This window comes from Protopterus annectens, chromosome 7.part0 (genome assembly GCF_019279795.1).
Source record: "Protopterus annectens isolate FY-2018-M chromosome 7.part0, PAN1.0, whole genome shotgun sequence".
In the NCBI taxonomy this organism is placed as follows: Eukaryota; Metazoa; Chordata; order Ceratodontiformes; family Protopteridae; genus Protopterus; species Protopterus annectens.
In genome coordinates, this window is record NC_056739.1 from 1,708,288,519 (window position 1) to 1,708,309,426 (window position 20,908).

Consider the following 20,908-nt stretch of genomic DNA (forward strand, 5'->3'; position numbering starts at 1 on the left):
GAGTTTCTTTGCTGCTTATTCATGTATTACTCTACATAACATTAAAAGGTTTTGAAGTAAGCCTATCTGGATTCAACAACATGCCTCTCAGAAACACTGTACTGTGCCAGAAAAGCTCAAATGTACTCCTGCCTGAGAATGTTCTTGTTCTGTGTTCAGGTGGTTTCTGAGAGTCCACTGATCAAAAGGAAACAAATCATCAACAAATCCTGGAACATTTTGAACTTTGCAGATATAGTTATCAAATGTAAGTTTTGTACATTTTCTCATTTACAGTCAGAGACTGCATTTCAGAGAAAGGTACTTAATGGAAGTGTCCTTTACCCTACCCATGTGGCAGTGCTATTGTCTTGAAAAGTTACAACAATTGACTTCAGAACATACAGTGGATATAAAAAGTGTAAACATCCCTGTTAAAATGCCAGGTTTTTGTGATATAAAAAAATGAAACCGCAATAAATAATTTCAAAACTTTTCCCACCTTTAATGTGACCTAAAAGCTGTACAATTCAATTGAAAAACAAACAAATCTATTAGGCAGAAAAATATAAAAAATAAAAACATACAATAAGCTGGTTGCATAAGTGTGCACAGCCTTAAGCTAATACTTTGTTGAAGCACCTTTTAATTACAGGATTCAGTCTTCTTGGGTAGGAGTCTATCAGCATAGCACATCTTGATTGGGCAATATTTGCCCACTCTTCCTTGTGAAAGTGCTCCAAATCTGTCAGATTGCGAGGGCATCTCTTGTGCACAGCCCTCTTCAGGTCACCCCACAGATTTTCTATTGAATTTAGGTCTGGGCTCTGGCTAGGCCATTCCAAAACTTTAATTTTCTTCTGGTGAAAGCAATTCTTTTGTTGATCTGGATGTATGCTTGGGGTCATTGTCATCTTGAAAGGTGAAAGGCCTCGTCATCTTCAGCTTTCTAGGAAATGCCTGAAGGTTTTGCTACAAAGGTGACTGGTATTTAGAACTGTTCATAATTCCCTCCACCTTGAGTAAAGCCCTAGTTCCAGCTGAAGATAAGCAACCCCAATGCATGATAATGCCACCACCATGCTTTTCCGATGATGTTCTTTTGGTGATGCGAAGTGTTGTTTTTGCGCCAAAGGTACATTTTGGAATTGTGGCCAAAAACTTCAAACTTGGTCTTATCAGACCATAACACATTTTCCCACATGCTTTTGGGAGACTTGATGTATTGTTTTGCAAATTTTTGCTGGGCCTGGATGTTTTTCTATATAAGAAAAGCCTTCCGTCTTGCAACCCTACCCCATAGCCCAGATGTATGGAGAATACAGGAGACTGTTGTCATATGTAGTACACAACCAGTACTTGCCAGAAATTCCTACAACTCCTTCATCATAGGTCTCTTGGCAGGCTACCTGACCAGTTTTCATCTTGTCTTTTCATCAATTTTGGGGGGGACGTCCATTTCTTTGCAACGTCACTGTTGTCCCATGTTTTCTCCACTTTTTGATGACTGTCTTCACTGTGTTCCATGGTATATGCAATGCTGTGGAAATTTTTTTGTACCCTTCTCCTGACTGATACCTTTCAACAATGAGATCCCTTTGATGCTTTGTAAGTTCTCTGTGAACCATGGCTTTTGCTGTAGCAGGCAACTGAGTAAATGTCAGGAAAATCCTACTAGGACAGCTGAACTTTATTTGGGGTTAATCAGAGTCTCTTTATTTGATGGCAGGTCTGTATGCAAGAAGACTGAATGCTGTTATTAAATTAAAAGGTGCTTCAACAAAGTATTAGTTTAAGGGTGTGCACACTTATGCAACCAGCTTATTGTACATTTTTTATTTTTTATATTTTTTTCCCTAACAGATTTGTTTGTTTTTTAATTGAATTGTACAGGTTATAGGTCACATTAAAGGTGGGAAATGTTTTGAAGTGATTTATTGTGGTCTCATTTTTTCATATCCCAGAAATCTGGCATTTTAATAGGGGAGTGTGCACTTTTATATCCACTGTATTTATACAGTTACATGTATGAATATTTTTTAAATCGCAATCCATCCCTCCCTCTCTAATTTTGCAATTTTGATAGCTACCTGAAAATGGTGCATTAACTCTGGGATGGTTCCTTCTAGACTCTCCCATGTTTTCATTTTAATGGGCAAAGGTGTAACTAATCTTTAGTTACCTCATTATTTAGTGGTTTTCCTTAGAGAGATATTAAAGTGAACATTATTTTTAATATGAGTTAATGTTTGTTTCCATCATCTGTAAGTGAAGGATCTGTTGTCCCACGCTATAAAATATTCTTCTGTTTGCACCTTAACCATGTTTCACAAGACTTGTTCCTCTGACTGGTGTATGTATCCCTGCAGTGCAAGGAATCTATTGTTATCCATTGTTACTTACATATTATAACCTGTTTGTTTAATTTTTCTCTTCTCATCTGGAGTAGTTGCAAATGAACTTCTTACCTGAAACATTATAAAATAATAAATATAAAAATAAATAAATAAATAAAATGAAATATAGATATATAGGAACACCAAATAGGTCAGGTGGTCTTCACCTGTTAACAAATTCTGTTCTTTCGTTTAATGCGATGTTAAGCTTTTCCAATACAGAGTTCACCCTTATCAGTAGTGGGTTTGAGAGAAAGGCAGGTACAGGAGATGAAGTATCAGCTCCAGTTCCCACACTGCAAAAGATGAAATCACTAGTATCATAACTGTGGTGTTTGCATTAATATAAAGCAACAATTCAAGTCAGTTCTTTAAGATAATCATGAAACCTGGAAATCTGGCAATAACAGACAAGGCTGTGGTCATTGAATCGTGTCAGTTGGTTGCAAAACCATGAAGTAAAGATGCATTTATATTTGAAAATATGTTCTTACAAATGGTCTGTTCAGCATGGGCACATTGAAGCAACCTCAGCTGACCTTAAATAAAAGAAATCATGGCCCTTGGGACAGCAAGTGATATGCCAGAAAGCTTTATGTTTAAAATCATACCTGTTTATGGTTTTTGTGCTGGAGGAAGTTTTAAAACATTGCAAACTTCTTTATGTAGTCTGATGACTCAGCCCTCTAACTACCACAAGAATGGTTCATCCTTCGCCTGCATTGAAATATGGGTGTGGTACATGAAACAATCCTGACAAAAAGCAGTCAAATGCTTATGCCTTTTGTTCAATGACTTCAAAGAAATTGTAAACTGAGATGTGTATCATACTGTGTTGTTTCTCACACAATTACATCATGATTTCATAATGAGTCATATACTGACGCATTGTTTAAGTAAATGTGATTATACAGTTCCTTCAGATACAACCTTAATGCTAGAACTCTTTATCCTCAGATGGTTTATTTCAGGGTTATAAATGTGACTCGACTAATAAAATATCTGCACTGGACTAGAACATCAGGAGTTCTAATCCCATGATGGGTTTCGATTCAGGTAAGAATTGAGATCCATAATACTGGGTTTTGTACTGCTGGCTGTGTGTTGTTACTGTCTGAATGAGATATTAATAGCAGAATGATCTCTACATTCTGTCTGCTGGTGTCTCTCTAAAGGAATCCATGCAAAACTAAAGATATCCACAGCATTTTCAGGAAAGACAGGATATTCCTTGGTGCATGGGACAGATTTCATTTTATGCTGACTCCACACATTTAGTTATTTTATCTGCAGTCTTATTTAATATAGAACAAAACCATTATATAGTTTAAGAAAATTCTTCTATTTGATTCAAACAACATTATATCCTTGAAGTCAACTAAAGGCTGCTCCAGTTTCTCTCAGTTCACCCCTATTTTTTATTAATGATAGCTACGATGATAAGAACAGCAGTTTTCTTTTTATTTGTATTGCAAGTAACATTTTTTAAATGTCAGTATGTAAAACACAACCCTACTTTGGGATTTCTTTTATAATTTCTCCATTCTATATATATACATTTAAACCATAATTTGTAGCTGATGCAGTAAAACAGTATTCTGATTGGCTGGATCTTAGTGAAGATGTGCACAAGCTAAAACTATAAGAGCACTGTTGTCACATGCCATTTGTGATGTTGTTGACGAAGGTCTCAGCACAATTTTGAATAATCAACTAAAGGAAGAAATAAAAGCATGCACTGTCCACTTCATTGTCCTGGTTCTTTTTTGGCAGCCATTGAAGTTGCTTGACCCACTATCTATATCTTTTATTTGACTCATCTAAGGCTGGAAGACAAAACAACAAGGTTTGAAATACTTCCATAATGGTTCAGGTCCAGGAGGGTTGAGTGCTTGCATAATCCTTCAGGTGTATCTGTATATCCCACTCACCACTTAATGGGGGGCAACATGTACAAGTATGTACACCACACATCACTTCATGTCTTCCTTCATTTGCAGGTATATACATCACACACCTCTTCATGGCTGCTTATATATACAGATGTTTACAATGCATGCCACTTTATGTCTGGTTTTGCAGATGAAACTGAAAGATTCATAAACCAGCCATGGCTCAAGCAAATGAATTCCCTGGTTTCAAAACATCTATCATCACCAAAAAGCACTCGCAAGTACGGCAGGTGCAGACGGCCAAAAAACTAAATCATGAAGTCCAGCAAAACAGTCAGCACCAAAATGTTAGAAGCACACAGTCATTTATTATTTTAAAATAGTGGCTCCACCATCATACCGGTTTCGGCATTCCTGCCTTCTTTAGTGAACAAACCATATTGACAGATAGACATAGAGGAGCTCTCTGACCATGTAGCCCAGGCTGGTATGTCCCTGACCTTGAGTAGCATCTTGCCCTCACCAAGAATGATGCCACAGTATAAAGACAAAATGATCAGTTTCAACAATTGGCTAAAGTATTGGTGTCATTCAAAGGGGATCCAGTGTCTGTCAGCCTGGGATGACATGCTCGACAAGCTATGTTGCTTCGCTAGGGACGGCTTGCACCTTTCACCCTTAGGCTTTTGTATACTGGCCAAGGATCTTGCCACCCCCATAGTGCCTTTTTTAGGCAAGACTCAAAGGACAAACCCACCTACATAGACAACCCAAAGATAAAAAAACTAAAGGTAATGCTACTCAATGCCAGAAGTCTAAACCTCAAGATGCACGCACTCGAGACTCTCCTCAGTATGGAGAAAATCGATGTCTGTGCAGTAACAGAAACCTGGTTCAAGGCTCCTGAGAGCACCCCTGCACTACCAGGTTATAACTCATACCATGCGTTTCAGCCCCAAAACTTGTACTGAAGCACAAAAGGAGGGGGAGTATCTATATTCATCAAAGATACCTACACCTCCAGGTTAGTGGCACTGCACAAAGCATCGGAAACCATCCATGTGTAACTAACAGCAGGCAAAACTACCTTTCAGTTTGTAGCCTGCTACAGAACACCCTCCCTATTACAGGAACCCCACTTGGCATTCCTGAGAACACTGGAGAATATGAAGGTCTCTCCAAACACTATGTTATTGGGTGACTTCAACTACTCAAACATTGACTGGGAAAACTACTCAAGTCCAAACACCCACGTACAATGGTTCCTTGAATTTATAAACTCTAATGCAATGGAACAACTGGTCACCACTCCCACAAGAGGGAACAATATATTGGACCTGGTCATCACCAACATGGGGACTCTATGTTCCACACCAGAGGTAAACCCCTCATTGGTAAGATCAGACCATAAACAAATTTCCCTGGACATCCATATCCCGTCCCCACCCCCAGCCAAGGAAATCACTGTAAAGAATTTCTCCAAAGCCAACTTTGCACTTCTCAAGACTGAGGTGGAATCCTTCAAAGCCCCTGGGCCAGAGGATAATACAGCCCAATCTGCAGAATCCTTTACAAATGCATTCTATGAGCACCTGCAGGAATGCATGGATCGTGCTATCCCAAATAAAACCAAGACTCACTCCTCCAAAAACAGGAGACCGGTCTGGTGGACCCCGACCATAAATAAGCTATACAACAGAAGGAGGAAGCTACTACATGACAGAGCAAAATCCCAAAAAGGGAAGGCATCTCTGATCAGTATTAGCAAGAAACTTCAATCCCTCATAAAATCATCAAAGGCCAGTTTCGAAAGAAAAATTGCCCTAGACACTAAAGATAATCACAAGGCCTTCTTTAGTTATGTCAGAAACATGGGCGGAAACTCCCAGATTGCTCTGAATTGTTGCATAACGGTACAAAATATACCGAACCTACAGACATAGCCAACATCCTGGCAGACAGATTCAGCGCAAACCCCCCCCCTTTCCTCCCAAAGGAGCAAACGCCTATCCCAACTGAATGTAACCTCCCTGACATCACAGATGCACAGGTGAAAGCTGCCCTCTCCAAAGCAAAAAACACAGCATCTATGGGACCGGACTGTGTCCCAGGCTGTGTCTTACATGAGCTCCAAGAAGAACTGAACCCTCACATTAAGTCACTGTTCAAACTTAGCCTTACTACAGGATATGTACCCAAAGAATGGCGTACAGCTACAGTGGTCCCACTCCACAAAGGTGATGCCACAACGGACCCCGGAAACTATCACCCCATAAGCCTGACTAGTCTGGTCTGTAAAGCTATGGAGCGTATTATCATGGAACTCATAAACAAAGACATTGGGAACCTCCAGACACTGGACCCTACCCAATTCGGCTTTGTTAAGGGCAGATCTTGCCTCTTAAACCTAGTTGATTTCTTTGAAACAATTACCAAAGCCATAGATGAGGGCAAGGTAGTCTACACAGCCTACCTGGACCTCACAAAAGCCTTCGACACAATACCCCACTCAGGCATCATAAATAAGCTTACCAGCTTAAATATCAACCCCTATATCACAAGATGGATTGCAAACTGGCTCAGAGATAGAACCCACATGGTCAGAATCACAGGTGCCATGTCCGAATCCAAACCAGTTACAAGTGGCATCCCACAGGGCTCAGTTCTGGGACCTCTCTTGTTCGGTATATACTTCTCTGAGGTTCAGGCTAACACGGGGGGGATTATGGCTGACAAAGTTTGCAGATGACTGCAAACTGGGGGCCATAATCGAATCTCCAGCTGACACAAGCATCCTCCAAAAGGGTTTCACAGAGACGGATGCTTGGTGCCAGAACCACAGCCTCAAGCCTAATGCTAAAAAGTGCATAGTCATCCCCTTTGGGAAAAACAATGTCCCCACAAATTACCACATAGGTGGTAATCCATTAATCTGGAAGAAGTAATTAGAGATTTGGGGACCAACGTAGATAGTAATCTCTCCTTTGATAATCACGTTGCCAAAGTGGTTAGAAAGACCTTCTATATAGCCCACCTTATCACGAAAGGGTTCGCATTTAGATCAAGAGAGGTCATTGTGCCCCTCTACTCGTCACTCATCAGGACCATAATTGAATACAATGCCCCTTTTGGGATGTACCTTACCCGACACCTGCAGCAACTGGAGAGACCCCAAAAGTACCTCACCAAGAGGATCATGGGCTACAAACAGATGTCCTATGCAGCTCGACTAAAGAAACTCAAGCTCTACTCAGCTGCTTACCGCCTACTCAGAGGCGATCTATGCCTGACGTACAAAGCCATGTCAAACCCAGAATTAATGGACATGCTCCACCTCAAAAAATCTTATCTTTATACTCCAACAACAGTTGCCTATCCTGCTTAGAGGCCCAGTTTAAAACATCTATCACCAGATATTTTCTTATGGGCTTTCCCTACTCCCCTTCCCCTAGTAATGATGCAGCAAGGACTAACATCTAGCAGTAAGCATCCTTCCTTAGGCTTTAACTCCCCACCACACACACACACATACACACATACACACACACGCACACACACACACACACACACACACACACACACACACACACACACACACACACACACACACACACACACACACACACACACACACACACACACACACACACACACAGATCTTATCAATGGAAGAGTAGCTAAAGGAACTGAAGTCCATAGACTTTTTCTGCCTTTCCAGTTGAAAGATAAAACAATTATATCTGCTTTTTCAACTACATAATATTAAAGCCTGTTTATTTTATGATAGGATTAATACATCTTCAAGTGTCACCGGAGATCAGGGATTATAAAATGCTTCCTTTCCACATGGCACTTTAATTCAGTTCTTTGAGTATGCATGCCTTCCCTAGTTTCACAGAGATTTTTGCCTGGTGCTCCTCTTTCCTCTAATGTCCTAAAGACATGCGTGCATGTGCCGTGTGTGTGCGCGTGTCCCATGTGTGAGTGAGTGTTTGTGCGTGGGGTGTGTGTGTGTGTGTGTGTGTGTGTGTGTGTGTGTGTGTGTGTGTGTGTGTGTGTGTGTGTGTGTGTGTGTGTGTGTGTGTATGTGCGTGTGCGTGTGCGTGTGCGTGTCCGTGTACGTGTGCGTGTGTGATGCATGCATCCTGCAGTGGGATGGTGCCTTATCTAGGATTAGTTTCTTTTAGCTTTTTACCTTTTGAGTTACAGGGTGGGCACCAGCTCTGTCATGACCCTGAACTGGATTAAGTAGGTAACAGGAGAATGACTGAATTCATCAATATAGTCTCCAGTATGTCTGCATGTGAATACACATGAAATGGCAAACCCATCTGCAGCATACCTCTCAACTCTCCAGATTTTTTGGTTCATATTTTTCATCTGTTCCTCATAAAATTTGTGTTTTGCTGTCAAATCACTGGGATGATCTCAGGACTGAAGTCCCTAACTAATGACATACATTTGAGTTTCAGACTTCAAATCCTTCAGAAAATGTATGTTAACACAAACCCTGTTACTCTAGCAACTGTCTAAGTTTATAAGAGCAACATTTAAAATATGTCCCTATTTTTGGGCCTTTGTTCGCCCCATTTTTTTTGGGCTTTGTCCAGATTTCCTGCACCAAGAGGTTGGGATGTATGATCTACAGTGCATGCTTCAGACATAAATAGGTCAGCCATAATACTAGTTGGTATAAGCAGGCTGGGAAATCAGGATAGTATCACTAATCAGTTAGGTAATTTCCAGGCTGATAATACCACAGTCCACCAAGTTTGATAGGTTTATAGTTGTTTACTAGGCTAACAAACACAAGGGCTTTTTTAAGTCTAGCCATGCATCCCAAATTTCTGGCAAGTTTTGGTTCCCTTGATAAGTGTAAGCAAGGGCTTAGGACATGAAACATTTACAAGCAGGGGCTTGGGAGATGAACCATTTACAAGCTGCATGTGTCCATTAGAAACATAGGTGCCAAACCAGGGATGAATTTCCTGTTCCACATCTAATTGTCCATGTTACACTTGGATTGGGTTAAGGAGGAACTCTGTTTTACATGGATGGGGAGCCTGCTCCAGAGAAGGGTAGACTGTGGGATACACACCTGTCTCATTAGCAGGTCCTATTTATATCACAGGCAAGGTTTAAGTCTTTAGAATCAGTAATTCTGTTCCTGTTTGTTTTGCAGAGATCAGTTAGCATAATGGTTATGGTCTTCGCCTCCTGTGTACAAGTTACAAGGTTCAGTCCTGACATCTAGCCAATGCCTATTTGGAGTTTGCATGTTCTTCTTGTGTCTCTGTGGGGTTCCTCCCACCTCCACAAAACATGCTGAGTGGTTCCATCTCAAACTCCCAATGAATGGAGCTGTGGGAAGCAGCATAGACTAAGGAGAAGGAGTTGTACAGACTAACCACTTTGGGTATCTACTGCGGTGCATAGTATCCTCAAGATAGGAGAAAATAGATCACAGACTGTGCACTGTGGCAGGGCTACCCCTTGATGGTGTAAATATATGCTCTATGTGATTCAGTCATGTTGACTAATGTTGCTATTAGGACCGACCTACTCCAAGGACCCATGCTGATGGTGAGAGGGGTGTATGTGCCTCTATTGGCCAGTGTATGCCTGCCACAAAGCCCAGCAGTCCTAGGTCAATAAGCTACTGGTCGGATGGTGTCTAGTTGTCCAGCCTGGGTTACCTGGGATAAGTTTGTTGAGTGAAAGCGGGATGTAAAAACCAATCAACCTGCCAAACATGAACTGAGAAGTGCTACACTTAATGGAGGCTCACTGACAGGATGCAGGTTGGAAGTGGATGACTTGATGAAGATACAGAGGAGGCTGGACATCCTATGTATCCAAGAGACAAGATGGAAGGGCAGTGCAGTGAAGCCACTTGGCTTGGGATCCAGAGTCTACTACTCAGGAGGAGGACAGGCTAGAAATGGTGTAGGAATTGTGATGAGAGAAAGAGGCTTCAGAAGGAAGTGAGGGATATCATTAGAATTAATGAAAGACTCATGGCAATTAGACTCCAGTGTTATGATAGGGCAGTATTTATAATCTTAGCTTATGCCCCACAGCAGGGGTGTGATAGTGAGGAAAAGAGTGCATTCAAACAGCAGTTGCAGGACATACTAAATAATGCAGGATTGTAAAGTCATCCCAAGTGAAACAGTCGGCCCACAGCATAAACCACTGGTTGCCACAATCAGCTGCAGGCAGTGGTCAGAGAAAGCTTTAAAGGCAACAGAGACCAGGCCAAAGACCTGGAAGTTGACTGGAGAGAAAGTACAACAGTTCAAAGAATTACTCAGGGCTCTAGTACCCCAAGAAGAGGAGGAAATAGGTGAAGTTGAAGAAAAATGATAGCACCTTAAGACTACAGAACAAATATGTGGCTGGGCCAGGTATGGAAATAAGGTACATAAGGAAAACTGGTGGTGGAATGCAAAAGTACAAGAAGTCATTAAAAGAAAGAAGTGCAGGAAAAAGTGGGAGATAAAAAAGACCAACCTAGGAAGGAATACTGGCTGGCTAACAAAGAAGCTAAGAAAGGAGTTGCAATAACAAAGAACAGGGCATCAAAGGAACTCTAGTAGCTTCTGGAAAGTGACTCAGTAGGTAGCACAAAGAAACTAAATCAGGTTGTAAGGCAAAGACAGAAAGGTAAAGAAGCTAGTCAGACATCCTTCATAAGGGATACCAGAAACAACCTGCTCACCAGTCCACAGGACATCAAAGGCAGGTGGAAAGAGTATTTCTAGTAGCTTCTGAATGAAGAAAACCCAACAGAAGCTGTACTGACCAAGACCCAGCCTATGATGAAAGAAGAGGAGGAGTCTACCCTAGAAGAAGTAAGAATAACACTAAAGGAAAATGAAGTCAGGGAAAGCAGCAGGCTCAGATGAGGTCACAGCAGATATGATAAAAATGCTGGGCGAGATGGCGAGAAATAGTTCCTGAAGTACTCATAGCAGTGGGGAGAGAAAGACGTATCCCAGATGACTGGAGAATAAGCATACTCCTGCCAGCGCACAAGAACAAAGGGGACATCCACAAGTACGGGCAGTACAGAGGCATCAACCTCCTGTCACATTGCATGAAAGTTTTGAAGAGGGTGATTGATAAATGGATACTCAGCGTAGTAGAATGTAAGATTGAAGATGAGCAGTTCAGATGCAGATCAGGATGCAGCACAACTGACCTGATGTTTGCAGTGAGACAGACAGTTGAGAAGAAGCTAGAGATGAGGAAAGAGTCCAACTGGCATTCCTAGACTTGGAGAAAGCATATGACAAGGTCCCAAAAAAGCTGATTTGGGCAGTAATGTGGTGGATTGAAGTCCCAGAAACATTTGTAGAATAGTACAGGCTATTGGTTAGTGCTGAATTCAGGGCTGTGTTACAAGTCTCTGCGTTTGCCCATACCTTACTTGGATAAAAAGAAGTTTCTCTGTTCACCTGTGAAAGAGAGGAGCTTTGAGCAGCCTATCTGTCCCTGGAGGAGTGGTGTCAGCCCAGAAATTAGTAGTTTATTGGCCATTTTGGGCTAATTTCTATCTCTTTCATTTCCCTGCTATAAAAACTGCATTTGCCTGGTTTTGTGCACCGGGCAGCACTGGTTAGCTAGGGTATAACTATTCCTGGCTCCACAAAGTCTACTCTTCAATTTTTCCCTTGGAACTAGACAAACCTTCAACTTAAACACTCAAACCATTCATTTCTCAGCCTGGCACTTGCACAAAACTCATAGCAAGCACTTATAAACCCTAGCACTGCACCCCCCCCCCAATACTGTACAGAAGGACAAGGCTCTGTATTCGACCTTACCAGCCAATCAGTAAAACAGTTCACTGTACCTATCCAGGCATGTCCAAAGGGCAGTTTCAGGTGTACTCTCCAGTCTAACTGGTGAATCTGGGCATTTTGAGGCAATGTTACAACTGCCTCATGTACACAGACAACCCTCTCCTCCTACCACCAAACACTAATACATGTAAGAGATGCAATTATACAGCCAAACTGGAGGCTAAGCTCTCTCAACCCAAGACTGGGTCATGCAGTCAAGAGGAGAAGGGAAATACTTGCATCACACCACCAGTCTTACATAGACCCATTAAACCAGCACTGGCAAAAAACACACATAAATACACAAAAACATACTCAGAGGCTCTAAATAAAAATCTGCAAAAGCAACAGAGACCTCCAAAGCAGACATCCAAGCAACTTCCACCTCCCAACACAAACCATGAAACACATACTTCACAAAACCAGTGTGCCACACAATCACAGCCCTTAATGCAAAATAACATACCCAACACACTAGTAATAGGTGCCTCTATAGTCAAGCACACTGACATCCCACTCTCTAGGCTGAACAAAGAGAGAGTTACTGTTAGTTGCCTGTTGGGTGCCAGGATCCACCACATAACACAAGCACTCAGGTCACTCCAGAACAAGTACAAATACGACTCTGTCATTTTCCATGTTGGTGTGAATGACCTGAGCCATACCTCCCAGGACTACATGAAAAGAGACATGGAAGAGCTCTCTGATCACATAGCCCAGGCTGGTATGACCCTGACCCTGAATAGCATCCTGTACTCACCAAGATTGATACCATGGTATAAAGAAGTAATTATTAATTTCAACAATTGGCTAAGTTTTTGGTGTCATTCAAAGGGGATCCAGTGTCTGTCCACCTGGGATGACATGCTCGACAAGCCATGCTGCTTCACTAGAGACAGCTTGCACCTGTCACCCTTAGGCTTTCGAATACTGGCCAAGGCTCTTGCTACCCCCATAGTGTCTTTTTTTGGCAAGGCTCAAAAGACAAACCCACCACCGTAAATAGCACAAGTAACAAAAAACTGAAGGTAATGCTACTCAATGCCAGAAGTCTAAAGTTTAAAATGCACACACTCGAGGCACTCCTCAGTATGGAGAAAATCAATATATGTGCAGTAACAGAAACCTGGTTTAAGGCTCCAGAGAGCACCCCAGCACTACCAGGCTATAACTCATACCATACATTTTGGCCACTGAACCCGGACCGAAATACAAAAGGTAGGGATGTATCCATATTCATCAAGGATACCCACACCTCCAGGTTAGTGGCACAGCACGATGCTTCAGATATCATCCATGTGCAACTAACAATGGGCAAAACTGCAATTCAAATTGTAGCTTGCTACAGATCACCCACCATGTCCCAGGACCCCCATTCCACATTTCTGGAAACACTGGAAACATAAAGGTCCTACCAAACACTCTAATATTGGGTGATTTCAATTACCCAAACATTAATTGGGAGAACTACTCAAGTACTAACTCCCTTGCCCAATATTTCCTAGAATTTATAAACTCAAATACCCTGGATCAACTGGTCAACACTCCCACCAGAGGTGACAACATATTGGACCTGGTCATCACCAACATGGGTGCCACACCGGAGGTCAACCCCTCGCTGGTTAGATCTGACCATAAATAAATCACTCTGGATATCCACATTCCGCCCCCACCCCCGGTCAAGGAAACCACCATGAAAAACTTTTCAAAAGAAAACTTCAAGTTACTTAAGACCGAGGTGGAAAATTTCAAAGCCCCCTTGCTAAAGGATAATGCTGTCCAAGCTGAAAAATCCTTTACTAATGCATTCTACAGGCACCTACAAGAATGCATGGATCATGCTATCCCAAGCAAAACCAAGACTCACTCCTCCAAGAAAAGGAAACCAGTCTGGTGGACCCCTGCCATAAACAAGCTATACAATAGAAGGAGGAAGCTAGTACAGAAAAGAGTAATATCCCAAGAAGGGAAGACATCCCTGATCAGTATCAGCAAGAAACTATGATCCCTCATAAAATCATCCAAGGCTAGCTTCAAAAGAAAAATTGCCAAGGACTCCAAAGATAACCACAAGGCATTCTTTAGCTATGTCAAGAATGTAAGTGGCAATGCTCAGATCTGCTCGGCATTAGTTCAGAATGGCACAAAATACACTGAACTGACAGATATCGCCAACATCCTGGCAGACAGGTTCAGTGCAAATGTCACCTCCCTCTCAACCCCAAAAGGGCCCATAATCATACCAGAGGAATGTACAGCCCCTGAAATCACAGGCACTCAGGTTAAAACAGCCCTCTCCAAAGCCAAAAACACAGCATCAATGGGACCGGATGATGTCCCAGGCTGCATCCTACATGAGCTCAAAGACGAACTAACCACTCACCTAAACACACTATTCAAACTCAGCCTCCCCACAGGCTACATACCCATAGAGTGGCACACAGCAATGGTTATTCCTCCCCACAAAGTTGAGCCACAACAGACCCCGGGAACTATCGCCCTATAAGCCTGACTAGCTTGGTCTGCAAGGCTATGAAGCACATCATCATGGAACTCATTAACAGAGACATTGGGAACCTCCAAACACTGGAACCTACCCAGTTCAGCTTTGTTAAGGGCAGATCATGCCTCCTAAACCTGGTGGACTTCTTTGAGACAGTTACCAAGGCTATAGATGAGGGAAAGGTGGTGCACACAGCCTACCTAGACCTCACAAAGGCCTTTGACACTATTCCCTATTCTGGTATTATAGACAAGCTCACCAGCCTGAACATAAACCCCTACGTCACAAGATGGGTTGCCAACTGGCTCATGGACAGAACCCACATGGTGAGAGTTGTGGGAGCTAGGTCTGACTCTAAACCGGTTACAAGTGGTGTTCCCCAGGGCTCAGTCCTAGGACCCCTCCTGTTTGGCATATACTTCTTAGAGGTACAGGCAAGCACAGGAGGACTATGGCTGACCAAGTTCACAGACGACTGAAAACTAGGGGCTATAATTGACTCTCCGGCTGATACAGACACCCCCCAAAAGGGTTTCACTGAGACGGATACCTGATGTCAAAATCATGGCCTCAAGCTAAATGCCAAAACGTGCGTAGTCATCCCCTTTGGAAAAAACAAAGTACCCATGAACTACCACATAGGTGGTAGTCCCCTAAATACGGAAGACGTAATAAGGGATCTGGGGACCCAAGTAAATAGTAATCTCACCTCTGATAATCACATTGCCAAAGTGGCTAGAAAATCCTTCAATGTGACCCACCTAATCACAAAAGGGTTCACATCCAGATCAAAAGAGGTCCTTGTGCCCCTCTACACATCGCTCATCAGACCCATCATAGAGTACAACGCCCCATTTGGGATGTACCTTACAAGACACCTGCAACAGCTGGAAAGACCACAGAAGTACCTCACCAAGAGGATCACTGGCCTCAAACAGGTGCCCTATGCAGCTCGACTGAAGAAACTCTAGCTGTACTCGGTTGCATACTGCCTACTCACAGGTGATCTCTGCCTGACATACAAGGCCATGTCCAACCCAGAATTGATGGACATGCTCAGCCTAAAGAAAACCATATCCCCTCAAGCCACATGCTCTAGGGATCTAAACCTCACCACAACAATAAATAGGACATGCTGGAGGGATAGATTCCTGTCCCAGAGACTTCCCATGCTTTGGAACAAGATTCCAATCTACATTAGGCAGGGCTCCTCGCTAACCCTCTTCAAGGGAAACCTTGATGAGTGGATGGGAAACAGAAAGTTTACCCCGAGGATCACTTCAGTAGCTCTGCTGGACAGAGGCACAGGGAACTAATCTAAAGGGGCGGCAAAAGCCAACACATTCTGGCTAGGATTATAAATGCCTTCAGACAGATAGCCTAGTACCTACCTATGAACCTATGTACAAAGAGCCAGTGACTCAAGTATGAAAAGCATTCAGTCTCGCAGAGGGGCTCCCAGTGGGAGTGGGTGTGCACCAGGGTTCAGCTCTGAGCTCACTGCTGTTTATACTGGTGACGGACTACATTACAAAGAGGTTAGAGGGGACAGATCGTCAAAGTTGCAGTATGCAGATGGTGTGGCATTACAGGCAGACTCTGAGCAAGAACTTTACCAAAGGATAAAGGAATGGAATGCAAAGCTGAAGGCACATGGGATGAAACTAAGCACAAATAAGACAGTGGTAATGTCAGCAAATTGTGGAAATCAGAAGAAGCTGAGACTTGAGATAGAAGGGAAGATAGTGGAACAGGTTAATAGCTTCAAGTATCTAGGAGGGGTGGTTTAGGAGAAGGGAAGTCTGAAAGAAGAGGTCAAAGATAGAATCAGAGGAGCTGCAGCCAACTGGCATAGAGTCTCAGGTGTAGTGAATGACAGATGAATGCCAAAGAGGCTGAAAAGTAAGGTGTACAAAACAGTGGTGTGAACAGTAGTTTGCATGGCACAGAAATCTGAGCAGTAAAGGCAAAGCAGATGAGGAAGCTAGAGGTGATGGAAATGAAGTGCCTGAGAAGAGTGGTAGGATGCACACTGTGGGACTAACAAAGAAATGAGGACATAAGAGCAGAAGCCAAAGAAGCTTCAATTGCAGAAAAGGTCAAAGATAACAGGTTTCAGTGGTTCGAACTCATGCAGAAAAGCAGAAGACAATTTGTGAAGAAGATTTAGATGAAACAGGAAGAAAGTAAGAGGAAATGAGGTACCCGAGAAAAGAGATGGATGGGTTGTGTGAGAGAAGCTCTGCAATAGTTAGGCATGAGTGTCGAAGAAATCAGGAATATGGCATTGCATTGAGAGAGATGGAGACAGTTAACACAATACCCTGACCCTATATAGAAAATGGGAAAAGGGGGTTTGATGATGATGATGACGATGATTTGTTTTGTGGATATGGAGGAGGTCCATCAGAGTGGGGTCTGACAATGCCTCGTATGCTCAACAGCCTGTAGGAGACAGAATGCAGGGATAGGGCCTTGAGTCAGTCTGCAAAGGTCATATTACTTATGCCCTGTATTCTTTGAGTGAGGAACCACTGTGGATGTCCTAATTGCTGGATGTGCCTGGTTGGGTATATGCCAAAGGGGGCATTGTAGTCAATGATAGGTCTGATGACTGCTGAATACACCGGAACAATGACTTCCTTGGAACTAGATGCCATAATTTTGTTTATAAGATGCACAACACAGAATGATTTTCTCAATACTGTAGACACATGATGGTCAGAAGCCAGATTACTATGTGTGTCCCTAAGTCCCTGACTACTGGGTCAATTCTAAGGGGTGTGTTGTCAATATGATAGTTACCAGGGATGGATGACTTCCCAAAGGATACTATTATGCATTTCTTGGTGTTTAGTTTTAGTCCATGACTCTGACACCAATTATTTGTCTGTGTTAGCCCCTCCTGTAGAACATTTGTGTCAGTGTGAGATTCAATGACAACTCCTAATTTGCAATCATCTGCAAATTTAGTCAGCCAGAGACCACTGACATTGGCCTTGACCTCTGAGAAGTAAATGCCAAAAAGGAGCAGTCCAAGGACTGATCCCTGAGGGACTCCACTTGTCACTGGCCTCTCTGTAGAGGTAGACTTCTAGTGGTGTGTGGTCAATATGGTAGTCACCAGGGTTGGATGACTTCCCAGAGGATACTATTATGCATTTCTTGGCATTTTGTTTTAGTCCACGCCTCTGATACCAGTTATTTGTCTGGGTCAGCCCTTCATGGAGAATATTTCTATATGTGAGGGATTCTATGACTGCTTCTAATGTGCAGTTATCTGCAAATTTAGTCTGCCAGAGACCATTGACATAGCCTTGATTGTAGAAAAGTAAATGCCAAAATGGAGCGATCCCAGGTCCAATCCTTGAGGGACTCCCCTTGTGACTGGCCTCTTTGTAGAGGTGGACTCCCTAATTCTAACGTCCTGGGTCCTGTCTGTGAGCCAGCTGGCTATCTACTGGGTGACATAAGAGTTTATACTTAACCTCTTGATTTTGTTAACAATGACTGAGTGGGTATTGTGTCAAATGCCTTGGCCAGGTCAAGGTAGGCAGTGTGAACCATTTTGCCCTTATCCATTGCTTTGGTAACCTTCTCAAAAAGTGTACCAGGCTGAGTAGGCATGACCTACCCTTGATGCAACCAAACTGGGTTTCGTCCAGTGTCTGGAGGCTTCCTATATCATTATTGATTACTTCTATGATAATTCTTTTTATGGCTTTACATTTAAGACTAGTGAGATTTATGGGTCTGTGGTTTCCAGGGTCTATAGATGTTTCACCTTTGTGGAGAGGGATTACTGTTGCTGTTCTCTATTCGTGAGGCATAAAGCCTGTTTGGAGGCTACAGTTAAATAGTAATTTTATAGGGCCTGATAGGTCATGTCATATAACACACTGCTTGGTACAGCAGGAGGGTTAGTTACTCATTACATAAAATGCCATGGTCTATATTATCATATCTCATGCTCAGAAGAGTGAACGACAGATAATCGACCCCATGTAAGCAAAAGCTTACAATGTCAAAACTTCAGAACAGTGATTCTTTTCCAATGGAAAACAATTGCTGTTCCGAAACAAAAAACAAAACAAAACAGTAAAACATTACATGTTCCATGATGCAAGGCGGTAAGTACCCAGATCTCGTTTGCCGCCTTAATATGAGGTCCTCCCTTCTTAAGCGGGAGGGCTCTCCGGCTAGTCGGCTCCATGTATCTAAGCCTGCTGCCTCGGCTCCGACTTCGTTGAGTCGAGATCGCTGGGCTGGGCGATGGATTCAAAAACAACAAAGCCTTCGATGATGGGCTCGGTTGCGGAATTATTACGCCGATGTCGGCTCCGATGGGTTCCGACACCCATGTGGCACAGGCATCGGGAACCGGCTCGATCGCTCCCGACACGTTACTTTTGGTGGCTGTATCGCCGGCGCGCCGAGCGAAGATTCCGTCGAGGTCCGCTCCGGTGTCGTCGGCTCGGATCTATACTATGGCTATGTGGCTCCCATTGCCAAGTCCAGGAAGGGTCCGAGGTCTCCTTCACTTGCGGATACTTCTTCTTCCGGCTTCACCTCTTCTATCGGAGCAAGCCGATCTTCAGTCACAGGTACTGGCCCAAATGTTACCTGATCCGTCTCAACAGCGACTGTTGGTCCACACCCGCAGTTCCTTGTCCGAACCGCTCTTCCTTCCCCTGGAGCCTCGAACCTGGTGAGCTCATCCTCCTGGAAAGGGGACTTAAGAGAAGAAGGATGTCGCCTTCGACCCCCCCTTATGGGTTGTGTTGCAGCGTGGGCGCTGGGAGAAGTAGTTCAGGATCCAACAGCTGCAGGGGCAGAAAAAAAAAATCGCAGCTAGGAACCCTAGGCGTAAAGCCTGATGCGGCTATGTGATTTTCGCGGATCCCTTTAAAGGTCCTTCACGTGAAGGAAACTTGACCAGGTGCGAGCAGCAGGACAAGCAGACTGGAAGATGTGGTTGTAAAATCCAAGGAGTCACGCCGGTTCACGTGGGGTAACAACAACAGGCGCTCTAGAGGCAGAGGAGAGGGGGAAGAAAAAGGGAAACAGGGGGAGCTCTCTGACAAGCCCCCTCCTTGGAGGCAGTGGGAAGATTATCTCAGGATCGTACTATCATGCGCACTATCACAAAAATTCACAGGCGGCTCAGGAGATTTCTCCGCTGGTCCAGTCATCACCTGAGGCGTCAAGGATTCCAGGTGTTTCCGTATCTCGAGACTTGGGCATCTCAATCAACTTCGAAAAGTCATCCTTATCGCCCTGCCAGCTTACCTTCATAGCATGAGAACTTAAACACTGTTTCTTATGTCAGCTCAGACCAATACAGAACAAAGAGTTTCAGACATTCAGACTCATGGATCATTCAAAGAAAATTAAAGGTATTAGGTCTCATGGCTGCGACCATTACACCAGCAACTTCCAATGCGTCACCATTCTGGTGACAAGACATCTAAAGAGCATCTTGCTTGGTGGATCACATCGTCTCAAGGTTCACCAAGGGGTACTTTTGCCCCCCCATCCCGATAGCCACTGTCCTCCTGATCGGGTGGGGGGGGTCATTAGGGCAGGATGGTCATGGGGGCGTGGCAGCCGTTCAGTACCATCTGCATCTGCAACCTGGAGATGAGAGCAGTGCTTTTAGCGTTGCAAGCCCTCTTCCCGTAGGGACAATTGCAGTCACACCACACACATGTCTGTAGTTTTGAGTATATCACAAAACAGGGGAAAACCAGTCCTACCTTGTGTTGTCCGCTCAGACTATGGCAATGGGCGATCTCCTCTCATCGGTTTCTGGTAGCAGCATATATCTGGAAAACCAACATTATAACAGAATGGGGTCGTCCCATGTTGCGATCTTTTGCTTTCAGCCTCTTCCCTCTATCAGGCCATCCCCCCCAGCGCTCTGACCCAGGTTCCTCTGATCCCTCAGTGTCGTCCCTCAGGTGATCCAGAAAAGCGTTTGAGAGCCAAATTGATTCTCATTGCCCCTTACTGGCCTCGACAAGTTTGGTTCCCGTCCTCCATCATCACCTTTTGGTGCAGCCGTGGCATCTGGACCCAGTGACCAATCGGGTCAGCTGCACCGGTCAATCCCTTCTCTCAACCTCACAGCATGGTTATCCACTTTCCTTCTTAGCCAGGCCTTTGATGATCTCTTAGTTAGAGATAGATATCAGACCGGCTAAAATCCTCTACCGGAAAGAGGATGCAAGCAAATGGAAGCGTTCTCTTATTGGGCTAAGGCCCAAATATATTGATCTTTTACTGCCCCTG